The sequence below is a fragment of the Rattus norvegicus genome, chromosome 10 (genome assembly GCF_021556685.1).
Source record: "Rattus norvegicus strain SHRSP/BbbUtx chromosome 10, alternate assembly SHRSP_T2T, whole genome shotgun sequence".
In the NCBI taxonomy this organism is placed as follows: domain Eukaryota; kingdom Metazoa; phylum Chordata; class Mammalia; order Rodentia; family Muridae; genus Rattus; species Rattus norvegicus.
In genome coordinates, this window is record NC_141543.1 from 68,438,598 (window position 1) to 68,453,858 (window position 15,261).

At 47.3% G+C, this 15,261-nt stretch overlaps 1 pseudogene; it reads right to left on the minus strand.

Annotated features, from left to right (window-relative positions):
* Positions 1-14,718: 14,718 nt before the first annotated feature.
* LOC120095266 (cytochrome c oxidase subunit 7C, mitochondrial-like) lies at positions 14,719-14,985 on the minus strand (annotated as a pseudogene).
* Between the last annotated feature and the right edge of the window lie 276 nt (positions 14,986-15,261).

Consider the following 15,261-nt stretch of genomic DNA (forward strand, 5'->3'; position numbering starts at 1 on the left):
GATTAATTTTATTTGTCAAAGTTCCTCTCTTTCTTTCTTTCTTTCTTTCTTTCTTTCTTTCTTTCTTACTTTATCCTTCTTTGTGGGGGGGGGAAGAGGGGAAGGAGGGGAAGGGAAGGAAAGAAAGAGCAATTTAATGACCCTGCACCCTGTAAAATCTTTGGCATGAGAAAGTACCTTGGCTTGTCTGCATTCATTCCTCAACAATTCTTTCCATAATCCGTCCACAGCTTCTGAAATTCTCTACATTGGCTCTGTAGAAGTTCTTTTTTCTTTGCACAACTGGAAATCATGCTAGAAATAACTCGTGTTAGAAGCCTAAAGTCAAAAAAGACCCAACACACTTTAATTCCAGCACTCAGGAGGCAGAGGCAGGAGGTTGTCTGAGTTAAAAATCAACCTGGTTAGGCTGGAGAGATGGCTAAACAGTTAAGAGCACTGGCTGCTCTTCCAAATGTCCTGAGTTCAATTCCTAGTAACTATATGCTGGCTTGAAACCATAATGGGATCTAAGGACCTCTTCTGGCATACAGGCTCTCTATGCAGATAGAGTACTCATATACATACAATAAAGAAAAAATATAAATCTAAACACCCCTCCCCCCAAAAAATAAGACAGCCTGGTCTACATGGTGAGTTCTAGGGAAGCAAGGGCTACAAAGTCAGATCCTCTTTCAAAAATGAGAACAAAGTCTTTACTGTTCTTCTAAAACCACTCTCTACTTTTAATTTCCTTCAATATAAACTTAATAGAAGCAGTATTTCTATGGGAATTTCCCATGGGTCAGTACATGAGAGGAAGATACAAGTGGATTTCTGTGAATTTGAGGCTAACCTGGTCTACACACAAGTTTCAGCCAGGGCTATATAGTGAGACCCTGCCTCAAAAAATGATTGATAGATAGATAGATAGATAGATAGATAGATAGATAGATAGATAGGCAGACAGATTCCCTAAGCCTCCTTGTTGCCTTACTTAGCCTCCTTTTAAACCACTTGTCATGCAGTAACTACAGAAATGTTAAAACAAAAATCCAGGGGGCTGGAGAGATGGCTCAGCGGTTAGGAGCACTGACTGCTCTTCCACAGGTCCTGAGTTCAAATCCCAGCAACCACATGGTGGCTCACAACCATCTGTAACAGGGGATCCGATGCCTTCTTCTGATGTGTCCGAAGACAGCTACAGTGTATTTATACATACATACATACATACATACATACATACATACATACATACATACATACATAAAAAATGAAATTTAAAAAACAAAACAAAACAAAAATCCAGTGTTGGACATGCACCCGTGGTCCCCTCTACTCTGCAAGCTGAAGTCCTGGTGAAAGCCCTGTTAGGACGAAGCAGACATCTCTAACTCTGTGTGTCCCAGATCGCCTCTCTCCTCAGGGAAGGAGACACAGCCCGTCTACATTAAGACAGGAGCTGTAGGGCTGGAGAAATGGCTCAGTGGTTTAGAGCATTGATTGCTCTGAAGTCCAGCTCTGACTCCAGAGGTCCTGAGTTCAATTCCCAGCAACCACATGGTGACTCACAAACATCTTTAATGAGATCTGATGCGTGTGTCTGAAGACAGCTACAGTGTACTTATATAATAAATAAATAAATAATCTTAAATAAATAAATAAAAATAGAGTGGTCACAGAAGCTGGCAAGACAACTTATTTGGCTGGCAAAATGTCCACTGCCAAACCTGATAACGTGAGTTTGATTCCCAGAACCTACGAAGTGGAAAGAGAGAGCTGATCCCAAAGATCTGCATATATATACATGCTGTGGCACATACCCTGTCCCTTCATGTAAATATTATCTATTATTACAGTGGTGTGTGTGTGTGTGTGTGTGTGTGTGTGTGTGTGTGTGTGTGTGTGTGTGTTTGCAGGTGTGCACACACAGAAGTGCAGTTTCTTGCAGAGGCCAGACCTCTCAGATCCCTTTGAAGCCAGAGTTAAGTGTTTGTGAGCTGACTGATGTGGGTGCCACGAATCAGTCAATCAGGTCCTATGAAAGAGTAGCACATACTCTTAACTACTAAGCTGTTATTCCAGCCCCGGATTTTTCTTTTTTAATTAAAAGTTGGGGGCTGGAGAGATGGATTATAGTTAAGAGCACTGGCTGTTTTTCCAAAGGACGGAATTAAGTTCCTAGCACCCACATGATGGCTTGTAACTGTCTGTACTTGAGTCCCAGGGGACTCAATGCCATTGTCTGGCCTCCAAGACACATGCTGGGCACAGACAATCATGCCAACACTCATACAAATAAAACAAGTAAATTTAAAAGGGGGGGGGGACTAAAAATGCTTGCTGAGCATTCCCAAGGCCTGGTGTTTACTCCCTAGTACTACTCAGGACAGTAATCCTCACCTTCCTGGCTTTCCCTCCACTTCTTCCTCTCTCCTTCCCTCGCCTTAGAGGTGCTGAGGCTCCATCTAGACTTCCACACATGGTAGGTGGACTGGACAGTCTTACATCAACTTCACAGAAGCTAGAGTTATCTGAAAGGAGGAATCTTCTTCAACTGAGAAAATGTCTCCATAAAATCAGGCTGTAAGATGTTTTCTTAAGTAGTGATTGATGGGAGAAAGCTCAATTCATTGTGGGTGGTGTCATCCCTGGGCTAGAGGCCCTGGATTCTATAAGAAAGCAGGCTGAGCAAGTCAGTAAGCAGCACCTCTTCATGGACTCTGCCTCAGCTCCTGTCCTGTTTGAGTTCCTGTCCTGACTTCCTTCCATGATGAATAGTGATATGGAAGTATAAACCCTTATATGGAAGCCAAATAAACCCTTTCCTCCCCAACTCGCTTATTGGTCATGGTGTTCTGTCATAGCAACAGAAACCCTAAGACAGTAGATAAGTGTTGTGGCACCATGCTGTATCCCCTAGCCCAGCCTTTCCCCATTGTTCTAAGAATGTAGTTCAAGGAGCTGGAGGAGCTGGCGAGATGGCTCAGCGGTTAAGAGCCCTGACTCCTCTTCCAGAGTTCAAATCCCAGCAACCACATGGTGGCTCACAACCATCTGTAAATGGAATCCGATGCCCTCTTCTGGTGTGTCTGAAGACAGCTATTAGTGTTCTCATATAAAATAAATAAATAAAATCTTTTAAAAAATGTAGTGCAAGGGGCTGGGGATTTAGCTCAGTGGTAGAGTGCTTGCCTAGGAAGCACAAGGCCCTGGGTTCGATCCCTAGCTCCGAAAAAAAGAACCAAAAAAAAAAAAAAAAAGTGTAGTGCAAATCCCTTCCCAAGACCTTGAAGAGACCCTGGATGCTGTGATGCTGTGACTTCTATCTTCACACACACTCACCTTTGTATGCCGCCCCTCCTCTTAACTCCTGGAATGTTCAAAATCCCTTCCTTAAGGCAGACGTGTGTGTGTGTGTGTGTGTGTGTGTGTGTGTGTGTGTGTGTGTGTGTGTAAGTGTATGTGTTGTATGTGTGGTGAGAGGCCAGAGATCATCAACACTGGTATTTTTTTTTTTAAATGATTTATTGGGGCTGGGGATTTAGCTCAGTGGTAGAGCACTTGCCTAGCAAGCGCAAGGCCCTGGGTTCTGTCCCCAGCTCCGAAAAATAGAAAAGGGAAAAAAGAAAAAAAAATGACTTATTTCTTATATGTAGGATGAAGTCATTACGCAACAAGCAGGTCCAGGATAAGGCGAAGCCTATCATTGGATGAGAAGGAAGAGTAGGCGGGGAAAAGTCTAAGGAGGGAGGAGGAGGAGTGAGAGAAGGAAGATGGAGACAGGAGGAGGAGGATTCTGATCCTGGTGGTCTAGATCTTGTTTAGGTGGGCGGTTTCTATGATGGTAAATTGAGAATTTTTTTTTTAAGATTTATTCATTTATTATATATAAGTACACTGTAGCTGTCTTCAGATACACCAGAAGAGGGCATCAGATCTCTTTACAGATGGTTGTGAGCCACCATGTGGTTGCTGGGAATTGAACTCAGGACCTCTGGAAGAGTAGTTGGGTGCTCTTAACCGCTGAGCCATCTCTCCAGCCTGTAAATTGAGAATTTAACATATAAATCTAAGTGTTAAACTACTAGTTTCTAGAGCTTTGATTTTACCAGGCTACATGGGATGTGAGCAAAGTTCCGCCTCGGGCAGAAAGACAGCCTGTCTCAGTTCTGGAAGCCTGGGGCTACAGAATGCCTGGTGCTAGCGTGGCACCTTCTAGAACGGCCCTCAGATTTCGAGCTAGTGGGAACCCCCCCCCATTTTTTTTTCACCACAACAATTATATATAAGTACACTGTAGCATCAGATCTCATTACAGATGGTTGTGAGCCACCATGTGGTTGCTAGGATTTGAACCGAGGACCTCTGGAAGAGCAGTCAGTGCTCTTAATCACTGAGCCATCTCTCTAGCCCAACACTGGTATTTTCTCTCTACCTTATTGTGGAAGACAGGATCTTGCCACAGCTAGATAGGCTAGCTGGCCAGTGAGTTCGAGAGATTCACCCATCTCTGTTTCCTCCATTCGTCCAGACCAGGGTTACAGAATCTCCCCAACGGGGCTGGGGATTTAGCTCAGTGGTAGAGTGCTTGCCTAGCAAGCGCAAGGCCCTGGGTTCGGTCCCCAGCTCTGGGGGGAAAAAAATAGACAGAATCTCCCCAGCCAGCAGTCCTGCCATATCCTCCCACATACTATCGCCACAACTATGCCCCTTCTACCTCACTCTACCCTAGCTCTAGGTAAAATACCCACAGAACAATTAAAACCAGGGGAGAGCTATCTTCACAAGAGCATAATAATAGCAACAATACATTGTCTTTATTGAAATGTATTTGGCTATAGTACGATCACGTTTTATTGTGGGCACAGTAAAAAGTAGCCCTTTAAATGTTTCTCCTCGTGTACTGCCACCTTGTTCTTAAGCTTTGCTCTCTGAGAGAAAAGACCCGAAGTAGCAGGTCTTCTCTCCAGGAAGGGTGACGATTTTCCTCAAGTAATCAGGCTGATCTTGCTTTGAACACTGCCTCTTGTTGCAACTGATCACTTTCTGGTTGTTTTATTGGTTGCCAAGGAGCTGGCAACGTTTTCTTCTGCCTTCCTTAGCAAGTCCGAAACTTCATGGCATATTTTGTGAGATGCCCTCCTTCCTGTCTTTTCTGCCCTTGTACGCCCTTTCCTTTCCCCTTCTAAAATATTTTGTTTTACTACTTTTGCAACCTTTAAAGCCACCTGAAAGTTTCCTTCTTTGCAAGAAGAAAAATATTCTGCAAAGAAAGAATTATTTCAGATAATATGGTAAGACTACGTATGTATCTCCAGGAAACAACATGTAGGTAGCATTTCATGAGGCCCTAGGTTCAATCCCCAGGACAAAACTAACCAACCAACCAAACAAACAAATATAACACACAAACCAGCAACTCAAAAACATCCTGGGACTATCAAAGGCAAGACTAGTAATTTTTTTTTTGCAAGGCATTGTTTTATTGCACATTTGCCATTACAGAAAAGCCTTATGCTTGGGAGATGTCCCTCAGATACTTGCACCCGAGTCTTCCCTCAGGATAGTGCACCATGGCAGGTCCCTTTAGTTTCTCTTAAACGCTGGTCAAAACTGTCACATCCTTGTTTCCCAGGGTAGGTCAGTCCCAGGTGGTGACTAAATCCTTGATATCAAGAAACAGGCCCCAGTCACGTGCCTGCACTGTGAGGGAGGCATCCAAGTGAGCTCTGGTCAGAGGTGCTTCGGGACAAGATCCAACATCTCTTGGCCTCCGGCCCTGTGGTAAGCTTCCTGGTTACACAGGTTCCAAATCATATCCACCAACTAATGCTTTGCTCTGAATGGTTCCACCACTGTGACTCGAGTCTGGCCTGAAGCTGTGAACCATCCCTCCAGTTGAATGAAGGTGTTGCTGTGTTCCTCAATGCATCTGAGGTATTTGTCACCATGGCCAAATATGTGCTGCTCCTGGTCCTCATCTATGAAGAACACGAATGGAGACTCAAAGTTTTCAGGGATCATCCACCAGCTATTCTTGTTGGCAGCATCCATTTCCATCTCAGACATTCCCTGACTTCAACACAAGGCAAGTCCAGGCAACTGACTGCAGAATGGCAAGACTAGTAATTTTTTTTTATTAAAAACTATCTCAGCAGGTTGGTGGTGGTGCACACCTTTGCGTTCTCAGGAGACAGAGGGCGAATCTCCGTGAGTGAGTTTGAAGGTCAGCCTGGTCTAGAGAGTGAGTTCCAAGACAGCAGGGGCTACACAGAGAAACTCTGTCTCAAAAAAACAAAACAAATTCAGCTGGACCTAGTGTTTCATTCCTTTTAATACCAGTAGTTGGGAGGCAGAGACAGGTAAATCTCTTTATATGTATTTGAGTGTTCATGTATGTGAGTGAAGGTATCCTTGGAAATCTGAGAGGGGCATCAAATTTCCCATAGAGTTACAAAAAGTGGTTGTGAGGAGATAGACAGTGGTTGAGAGGAGACTGACATGTGAGGAGACTGACAGTGATTGTGAGGAGACTGACAGTGGTTGACGGAGACTGACAGTGGTTGTGAGGAGACTGACAGTGGTTGAGGGAGACTGACATGTGAGGAGACTGACAGTGATTGTGAGGAGACTGACAGTGGTTGAGAGGAGACTGACAGTGGTTGAGAGGAGACTGACAGTGGTTGTGAGGAGACTGACAGTGGTTGTGAGGAGACTGACAGTGGTTGTGAGGAGACTGACAGTGGTTGTGAGGAGACTGACAGTGATTGTGAGGAGACTGACAGTGGTTGAGAGGAGACTGACAGTGGTTGAGAGGACACTGACAGAGGTTGTGAGGAGACTGACAGTGGTTGAGGGAGACTGACATGTGAGGAGACTGACAGTGATTGTGAGGAGACTGACAGTGGTTGAGAGGAGACTGACAGTGGTTGAGGGAGACTGACAGTGGTTGTGAGGAGACTGACAGTGGTTGAGAGGACACTGACAGAGGTTGTGAGGAGACTGACAGTGGTTGAGGGAGACTGACAGTGGTTGTGAGGAGACTGACAGTGGTTGAGGGACACTGACAGTGGTTGAGGAGACTGACAGTGGTTGTGAGGAGACTGACAGTGGTTGAGGGACACTGACAGTGGTTGTGAGGAGACTGACAGTGGTTGAGAGGAGACTGACAGAGGTTGTGAGGAGACTGACAGTGGTTGTGAGGAGACTGACAGAGGTTGTGAGGAGACTGACAGAGGTTGTGAGGAGACTGACAGTGGTTGAGGGAGACTGACAGAGGTTGTGAGGAGACTGACAGTGGTTGAGGGAGACTGACAGTGTTTGTGAGGAGACTGACAGTGGTTGTGAGGAGACTGACAGTGGTTGAGAGGAGACTGACAGTGGTTGTGAGGAGACTGACAGTGGTTGTGAGGAGACTGACAGAGGTTGTGAGGAGACTGACAGAGGTTGTGAGGAGACTGACAGTGGTTGAGGGAGACTGACAGTGGTTGTGAGGAGACTGACAGTGGTTGAGAGGAGACTGACAGAGGTTGTGAGGAGACTGACAGTGGTTGAGGGAGACTGACAGTGGTTGTGAGGAGACTGACAGTGGTTGAGGGACACTGACAGTGGTTGAGGAGACTGACAGTGGTTGTGAGGAGACTGACAGTGGTTGAAGGACACTGACAGTGGTTGTGAGGAGACTGACAGTGGTTGAGAGGAGACTGACAGAGGTTGTGAGGAGACTGACAGTGGTTGAGAGGAGACTGACAGAGGTTGTGAGGATACTGACAGTGGTTGAGGGAGACTGACAGTGGTTGTGAGGAGACTGACAGTGGTTGAGGGACACTGACAGTGGTTGAGGAGACTGACAGTGGTTGTGAGGAGACTGACAGTGGTTGAGGGACACTGACAGTGGTTGAGGAGACTGACAGTGGTTGAGAGGAGACTGACAGTGGTTGTGAGGAGACTGACAGTGGTTGTGAGGAGACTGACAGTGGTTGAGGGAGACTGACATGTGAGGAGACTGACAGTGATTGTGAGGAGACTGACAGTGGTTGAGAGGAGACTGACAGTGGTTGAGGGAGACTGACAGTGGTTGTGAGGAGACTGACAGTGGTTGAGAGGAGACTGACAGAGGTTGTGAGGAGACTGACAGTGGTTGAAGGAGACTGACAGTGGTTGTGAGGAGACTGACAGTGGTTGAGGGAGACTGACAGTGGTTGTGAGGAGACTGACAGTGGTTGAGAGGAGACTGACAGAGGTTGTGAGGAGACTGACAGTGGTTGTGAGGAGACTGACAGTGGTTGTGAAGAGACTGACAGTGGTTGAGAGGAGACTGACAGTGGTTGTGAGGAGACTGACAGTGGTTGAAGGAGACTGACAGTGGTTGAGGGACACTGACAGTGGTTGTGAGGAGACTGACAGTGGTTGAGAGGAGACTGACAGAGGTTGTGAGGAGACTGACAGTGGTTGTGAGGAGACTGACAGTGGTTGAGGGACACTGACAGTGGTTGAGGAGACTGACAGTGGTTGTGAGGAGACTGACAGTGGTTGAGGGACACTGACAGTGGTTGAGGAGACTGACAGTGGTTGAGAGGAGACTGACAGTGGTTGTGAGGAGACTGACAGTGGTTGTGAGGAGACTGACAGTGGTTGAGGGAGACTGACATGTGAGGAGACTGACAGTGATTGTGAGGAGACTGACAGTGGTTGAGAGGAGACTGACAGTGGTTGAGGGAGACTGACAGTGGTTGTGAGGAGACTGACAGTGGTTGAGGGACACTGACAGTGGTTGAGGAGACTGACAGTGGTTGAGAGGAGACTGACAGTGGTTGTGAGGAGACTGACAGTGGTTGTGAGGAGACTGACAGAGGTTGTGAGGAGACTGACAGAGGTTGTGAGGAGACTGACAGTGGTTGAGGGAGACTGACAGTGGTTGTGAGGAGACTGACAGTGGTTGAGAGGAGACTGACAGAGGTTGTGAGGAGACTGACAGTGGTTGAGGGAGACTGACAGTGGTTGTGAGGAGACTGACAGTGGTTGAGGGACACTGACAGTGGTTGAGGAGACTGACAGTGGTTGTGAGGAGACTGACAGTGGTTGAAGGACACTGACAGTGGTTGTGAGGAGACTGACAGTGGTTGAGAGGAGACTGACAGAGGTTGTGAGGAGACTGACAGTGGTTGAGAGGAGACTGACAGAGGTTGTGAGGATACTGACAGTGGTTGAGGGAGACTGACAGTGGTTGTGAGGAGACTGACAGTGGTTGAGGGACACTGACAGTGGTTGAGGAGACTGACAGTGGTTGTGAGGAGACTGACAGTGGTTGAGGGACACTGACAGTGGTTGAGGAGACTGACAGTGGTTGAGAGGAGACTGACAGTGGTTGTGAGGAGACTGACAGTGGTTGTGAGGAGACTGACAGTGGTTGAGGGAGACTGACATGTGAGGAGACTGACAGTGATTGTGAGGAGACTGACAGTGGTTGAGAGGAGACTGACAGTGGTTGAGGGAGACTGACAGTGGTTGTGAGGAGACTGACAGTGGTTGAGAGGAGACTGACAGAGGTTGTGAGGAGACTGACAGTGGTTGAAGGAGACTGACAGTGGTTGTGAGGAGACTGACAGTGGTTGAGGGAGACTGACAGTGGTTGTGAGGAGACTGACAGTGGTTGAGAGGAGACTGACAGAGGTTGTGAGGAGACTGACAGTGGTTGTGAGGAGACTGACAGTGGTTGTGAAGAGACTGACAGTGGTTGAGAGGAGACTGACAGTGGTTGTGAGGAGACTGACAGTGGTTGAAGGAGACTGACAGTGGTTGAGGGACACTGACAGTGGTTGTGAGGAGACTGACAGTGGTTGAGAGGAGACTGACAGAGGTTGTGAGGAGACTGACAGTGGTTGTGAGGAGACTGACAGTGGTTGAGGGACACTGACAGTGGTTGAGGAGACTGACAGTGGTTGTGAGGAGACTGACAGTGGTTGAGGGACACTGACAGTGGTTGAGGAGACTGACAGTGGTTGAGAGGAGACTGACAGTGGTTGTGAGGAGACTGACAGTGGTTGTGAGGAGACTGACAGTGGTTGAGGGAGACTGACATGTGAGGAGACTGACAGTGATTGTGAGGAGACTGACAGTGGTTGAGGGACACTGACAGTGGTTGAGGAGACTGACAGTGGTTGTGAGGAGACTGACAGTGGTTGAGGGACACTGACAGTGGTTGAGGAGACTGACAGTGGTTGAGAGGAGACTGACAGTGGTTGTGAGGAGACTGACAGTGGTTGTGAGGAGACTGACAGTGGTTGAGGGAGACTGACATGTGAGGAGACTGACAGTGATTGTGAGGAGACTGACAGTGGTTGAGAGGAGACTGACAGTGGTTGAGGGAGACTGACAGTGGTTGTGAGGAGACTGACAGTGGTTGAGAGGAGACTGACAGAGGTTGTGAGGAGACTGACAGTGGTTGAAGGAGACTGACAGTGGTTGTGAGGAGACTGACAGTGGTTGAGGGAGACTGACAGTGGTTGTGAGGAGACTGACAGTGGTTGAGAGGAGACTGACAGAGGTTGTGAGGAGACTGACAGTGGTTGTGAGGAGACTGACAGTGGTTGTGAAGAGACTGACAGTGGTTGAGAGGAGACTGACAGTGGTTGTGAGGAGACTGACAGTGGTTGAAGGAGACTGACAGTGGTTGAGGGACACTGACAGTGGTTGTGAGGAGACTGACAGTGGTTGAGAGGAGACTGACAGAGGTTGTGAGGAGACTGACAGTGGTTGTGAGGAGACTGACAGTGGTTGAGGGACACTGACAGTGGTTGAGGAGACTGACAGTGGTTGTGAGGAGACTGACAGTGGTTGAGGGACACTGACAGTGGTTGAGGAGACTGACAGTGGTTGAGAGGAGACTGACAGTGGTTGTGAGGAGACTGACAGTGGTTGTGAGGAGACTGACAGTGGTTGAGGGAGACTGACATGTGAGGAGACTGACAGTGATTGTGAGGAGACTGACAGTGGTTGAGAGGAGACTGACAGTGGTTGAGGGAGACTGACAGTGGTTGTGAGGAGACTGACAGTGGTTGAGAGGAGACTGACAGAGGTTGTGAGGAGACTGACAGTGGTTGAAGGAGACTGACAGTGGTTGTGAGGAGACTGACAGTGGTTGAGGGAGACTGACAGTGGTTGTGAGGAGACTGACAGTGGTTGAGAGGAGACTGACAGAGGTTGTGAGGAGACTGACAGTGGTTGTGAGGAGACTGACAGTGGTTGTGAAGAGACTGACAGTGGTTGAGAGGAGACTGACAGTGGTTGTGAGGAGACTGACAGTGGTTGTGAGGAGACTGACAGTAGTTGTGAGGAGACTGACAGTGGTTGAGAGGAGACTGACAGTGGTTGTGAGGAGACTGACAGTGGTTGTGAGGAGACTGACAGTGGTTGAGAGGAGACTGACAGAGGTTGTGAGGAGACTGACAGTGGTTGAGGGAGACTGACAGTGGTTGTGAGGAGACTGACAGTGGTTGAGGGACACTGACAGTGGTTGTGAGGAGACTGACAGTGGTTGAGAGGAGACTGACAGAGGTTGTGAGGAGACTGACAGAGGTTGTGAGGAGACTGACAGAGGTTGTGAGGAGACTGACAGTGGTTGTGAGGAGACTGACAGAGGTTGTGAGGAGACTGACAGTGGTTGTGAGGAGACTGACAGTGGTTGTGAGGAGACTGACAGTGGTTGAGAGGAGACTGACAGTGGTTGTGAGGAGACTGACAGTGGTTGAGAGGAGACTGACAGAGGTTGTGAGGAGACTGACAGTGGTTGAGAGGAGACTGACAGTGGTTGTGAGGAGACTGACAGTGGTTGAGGGAGACTGACATGTGAGGAGACTGACAGTGATTGTGAGGAGACTGACAGTGGTTGAGAGGAGACTGACAGTGGTTGAGGGAGACTGACAGTGGTTGTGAGGAGACTGACAGTGGTTGAGAGGAGACTGACAGAGGTTGTGAGGAGACTGACAGTGGTTGAAGGAGACTGACAGTGGTTGTGAGGAGACTGACAGTGGTTGAGGGAGACTGACAGTGGTTGTGAGGAGACTGACAGTGGTTGAGAGGAGACTGACAGAGGTTGTGAGGAGACTGACAGTGGTTGTGAGGAGACTGACAGTGGTTGTGAAGAGACTGACAGTGGTTGAGAGGAGACTGACAGTGGTTGTGAGGAGACTGACAGTGGTTGTGAGGAGACTGACAGTAGTTGTGAGGAGACTGACAGTGGTTGAGAGGAGACTGACAGTGGTTGTGAGGAGACTGACAGTGGTTGTGAGGAGACTGACAGTGGTTGAGAGGAGACTGACAGAGGTTGTGAGGAGACTGACAGTGGTTGAGGGAGACTGACAGTGGTTGTGAGGAGACTGACAGTGGTTGAGGGACACTGACAGTGGTTGTGAGGAGACTGACAGTGGTTGAGAGGAGACTGACAGAGGTTGTGAGGAGACTGACAGAGGTTGTGAGGAGACTGACAGAGGTTGTGAGGAGACTGACAGTGGTTGTGAGGAGACTGACAGAGGTTGTGAGGAGACTGACAGTGGTTGTGAGGAGACTGACAGTGGTTGTGAGGAGACTGACAGTGGTTGAGAGGAGACTGACAGTGGTTGTGAGGAGACTGACAGTGGTTGAGAGGAGACTGACAGAGGTTGTGAGGAGACTGACAGTGGTTGAGAGGAGACTGACAGTGGTTGAGAGGAGACCGACAGTAGCTGTGATAGGAACTATCTTGCTGCTCTGCAAGACAGGCAGGCTCTCTAAATCCATCTCCTACCCCACCCCCGAATCCCCTAAGCCTTCTCCCCAGTCATTACCTATTTATTTTGAGACAGGATCTTTGTACCCCTACTTGGTGTGAAATTTACTATGTAGAGCAGGCTGGCTCTTGGATTTCAGACCCAGGACAAGGGGCTCATGCATATTTCACATACCAAAGCAGACCTGCCCTCCAGGTTCTCCCAGCATCCCTCAGTCCCTGGCACACCCCCTTCCCAGCCATGAATGTTCAGTCCAGGGGCTGGGCTGCCTCTCCCCCAGAGGCTCCTTCCTGTATTATCCAAACATTTTGGTCTTCCCTCTCTTCCCTTTTCTCTCTCTTCTCTTCTTCCCTCTTCCTGTTTGCATTCTATCTCTCTTCCTCCTCTCCCTCCCTCTCCCCATGGGGACTTCCCATTTATACTCTAATCTGGTTTGAATTGGCTCATTTTGCCAGTGGAAAAATAACTTATCACTGGCCTTGAGATCCAACTATTTCTGCCTTCCAAGTGCTGGGATTTAAGGTAGGTATTACCAAGCCTGGCCAAAAAACAAAACAAAACAAAACAAACCTTAAATACAAAGAAATGAAGTAGAAAAGCTCTCCCAATAAGAGTTAAAAAATTACAAATGACTCTAAAATCTTTATTTTCTTTAACAATAATTCCACTTCTTAAAAGTTAATTCTAAGGAAATACGGGCCTGGACGAATGGCTTAGTGGTTAAGGGCATCTGCTCTTCCAGAAGTCCTAGGTTCAATTCCCAATACCAACATGGCGCTCTCAACCATCTGTAACTCCAGCTCCAGAGGGTCTCATGACCTCTTCTGGCCTCCAAGGGCACCAGGCACAAGTGGCTCATAAAGATTCAAAACAGCCATGCAGAGGAAAATACAGTTACGAAAAACTGGAACAGAAGAGGGAGAAAGGATACATGCGTGAGGATACATGATATTGTAATGGTGAAAACAGGCTTTTAAGCAAGGGTGTTATAGTAACAGATGTTTCTCAGAGCTGCGAGATGCTTAAATGAGATACTGCACATTTCTTAGCATGCGCTCAGTGTACAAAGCATATGCTTAAAATTTTGCCTGCTTGATTTCAATGATAGCAAGCAAACCACACCTCAGCCACGCCGATCACCATCTGTCTCCCAGCCCCCCATGCTTACAGACAATGAAATGTCATGGACGGAAGGCTACAGATGATACCAAACTTCTGCATCGAGGGGTTGGGGATTTAGCTCAGTGGTAGAGCGCTTGCCTAGGAAGCGCAAGGCCCTGGGTTCAGTCCCCAGCTCCGAAAAAAAGAAAAGAAAAAAAAACAAAACAAAACAAAAAAAAAACAACAAAAAAAACTTCTGCATCCAGCGTTCAAGTGGGACTTTGCTATCTCAGTTTCCAAAAATGTCCACCTCTTATTTAAAGCCTGGCAGTCCACCACATACCAGGCTGTCTACTAAGGTTACCAGTAAGGCCAACGATAACTCCTTGAAGCCTCACCTTGAGAAAAGAATCTTTTATTTATTTATTTATTTATTTATTTATATCATTAGTTTATTTACATTTTTTCTAGTATAAGAGTTCAAGAGTTTAATCCAATTTCCAGATCATATCTCTTAAACTTTCTTCATTCTGTTAATGGGATGAATTAAATATCCTTATTTTTTTTAAAGATTTATTCATTTATTATATATAAGTACACTGTAGCTGTCTTCAGATACACCAGAAGAAGGTATCGGATCTCTTTACAGATGTTTGTGAGCCACCACGTGGTTGCTGGGAATTGAACTCAGGACCTCTGGAAGAGCAGTCGGGTGCTCTTAACCGCTGAGCCATCTCTCCAGCCCATATCCTTTTTTTTTTTTTTTTTTTTTTTTGGTTCTTGTTTTCGGAGCTGGGGACCGAACCCAGGGCCTTGCGCTTCCTAGGCAAGCGCTCTACCACTGAGCTAAATCCCCAACCCCATATCCTTATTTTTTAAGCAGCTGGTGCCTTACTATAAAGAAAGGAGCAGCAAATCCAGATCCAAAGTACACGGTCATCATAGCCAGTAACCGCCACTTGTTTTCCACTGAAAACGGCAAATTCTTCCCCGGACCCTCCTCATAGTGGCTGCGATGCACCACGGAGGTGGTGAACCTCCAGATACTCTGGCCCAACATGCTGCTGGAAGTTCTCCGAGAGTCACAGAGACGGAAGGCAGAAGAAATGGCCATACCACCTCACCCTACTTTCTTCACGACCTTGCTATCCTGAACAAGAAGACTGGAAGGGGGGAAAAGAATCTTACGAGAGAATGCTGCTCTACTCTATGTCGTCACAGTTTCCTCTCCCTAGTCTCAGGCAGAAATTTCTAGGAACCATGATACTAGCACAAGTTTCTAAGAGGTCCAGTTGCTATGAGTTGTCCCCCAACTTCTGAGGTTCCTCCCTTTCCAACTTTGTTGTTGGTACTGGTGGGGTTTTTTTGTTGTTGTTTTTTGTTTTGTTTTGACTTTGTTTTTTTAAAAGAT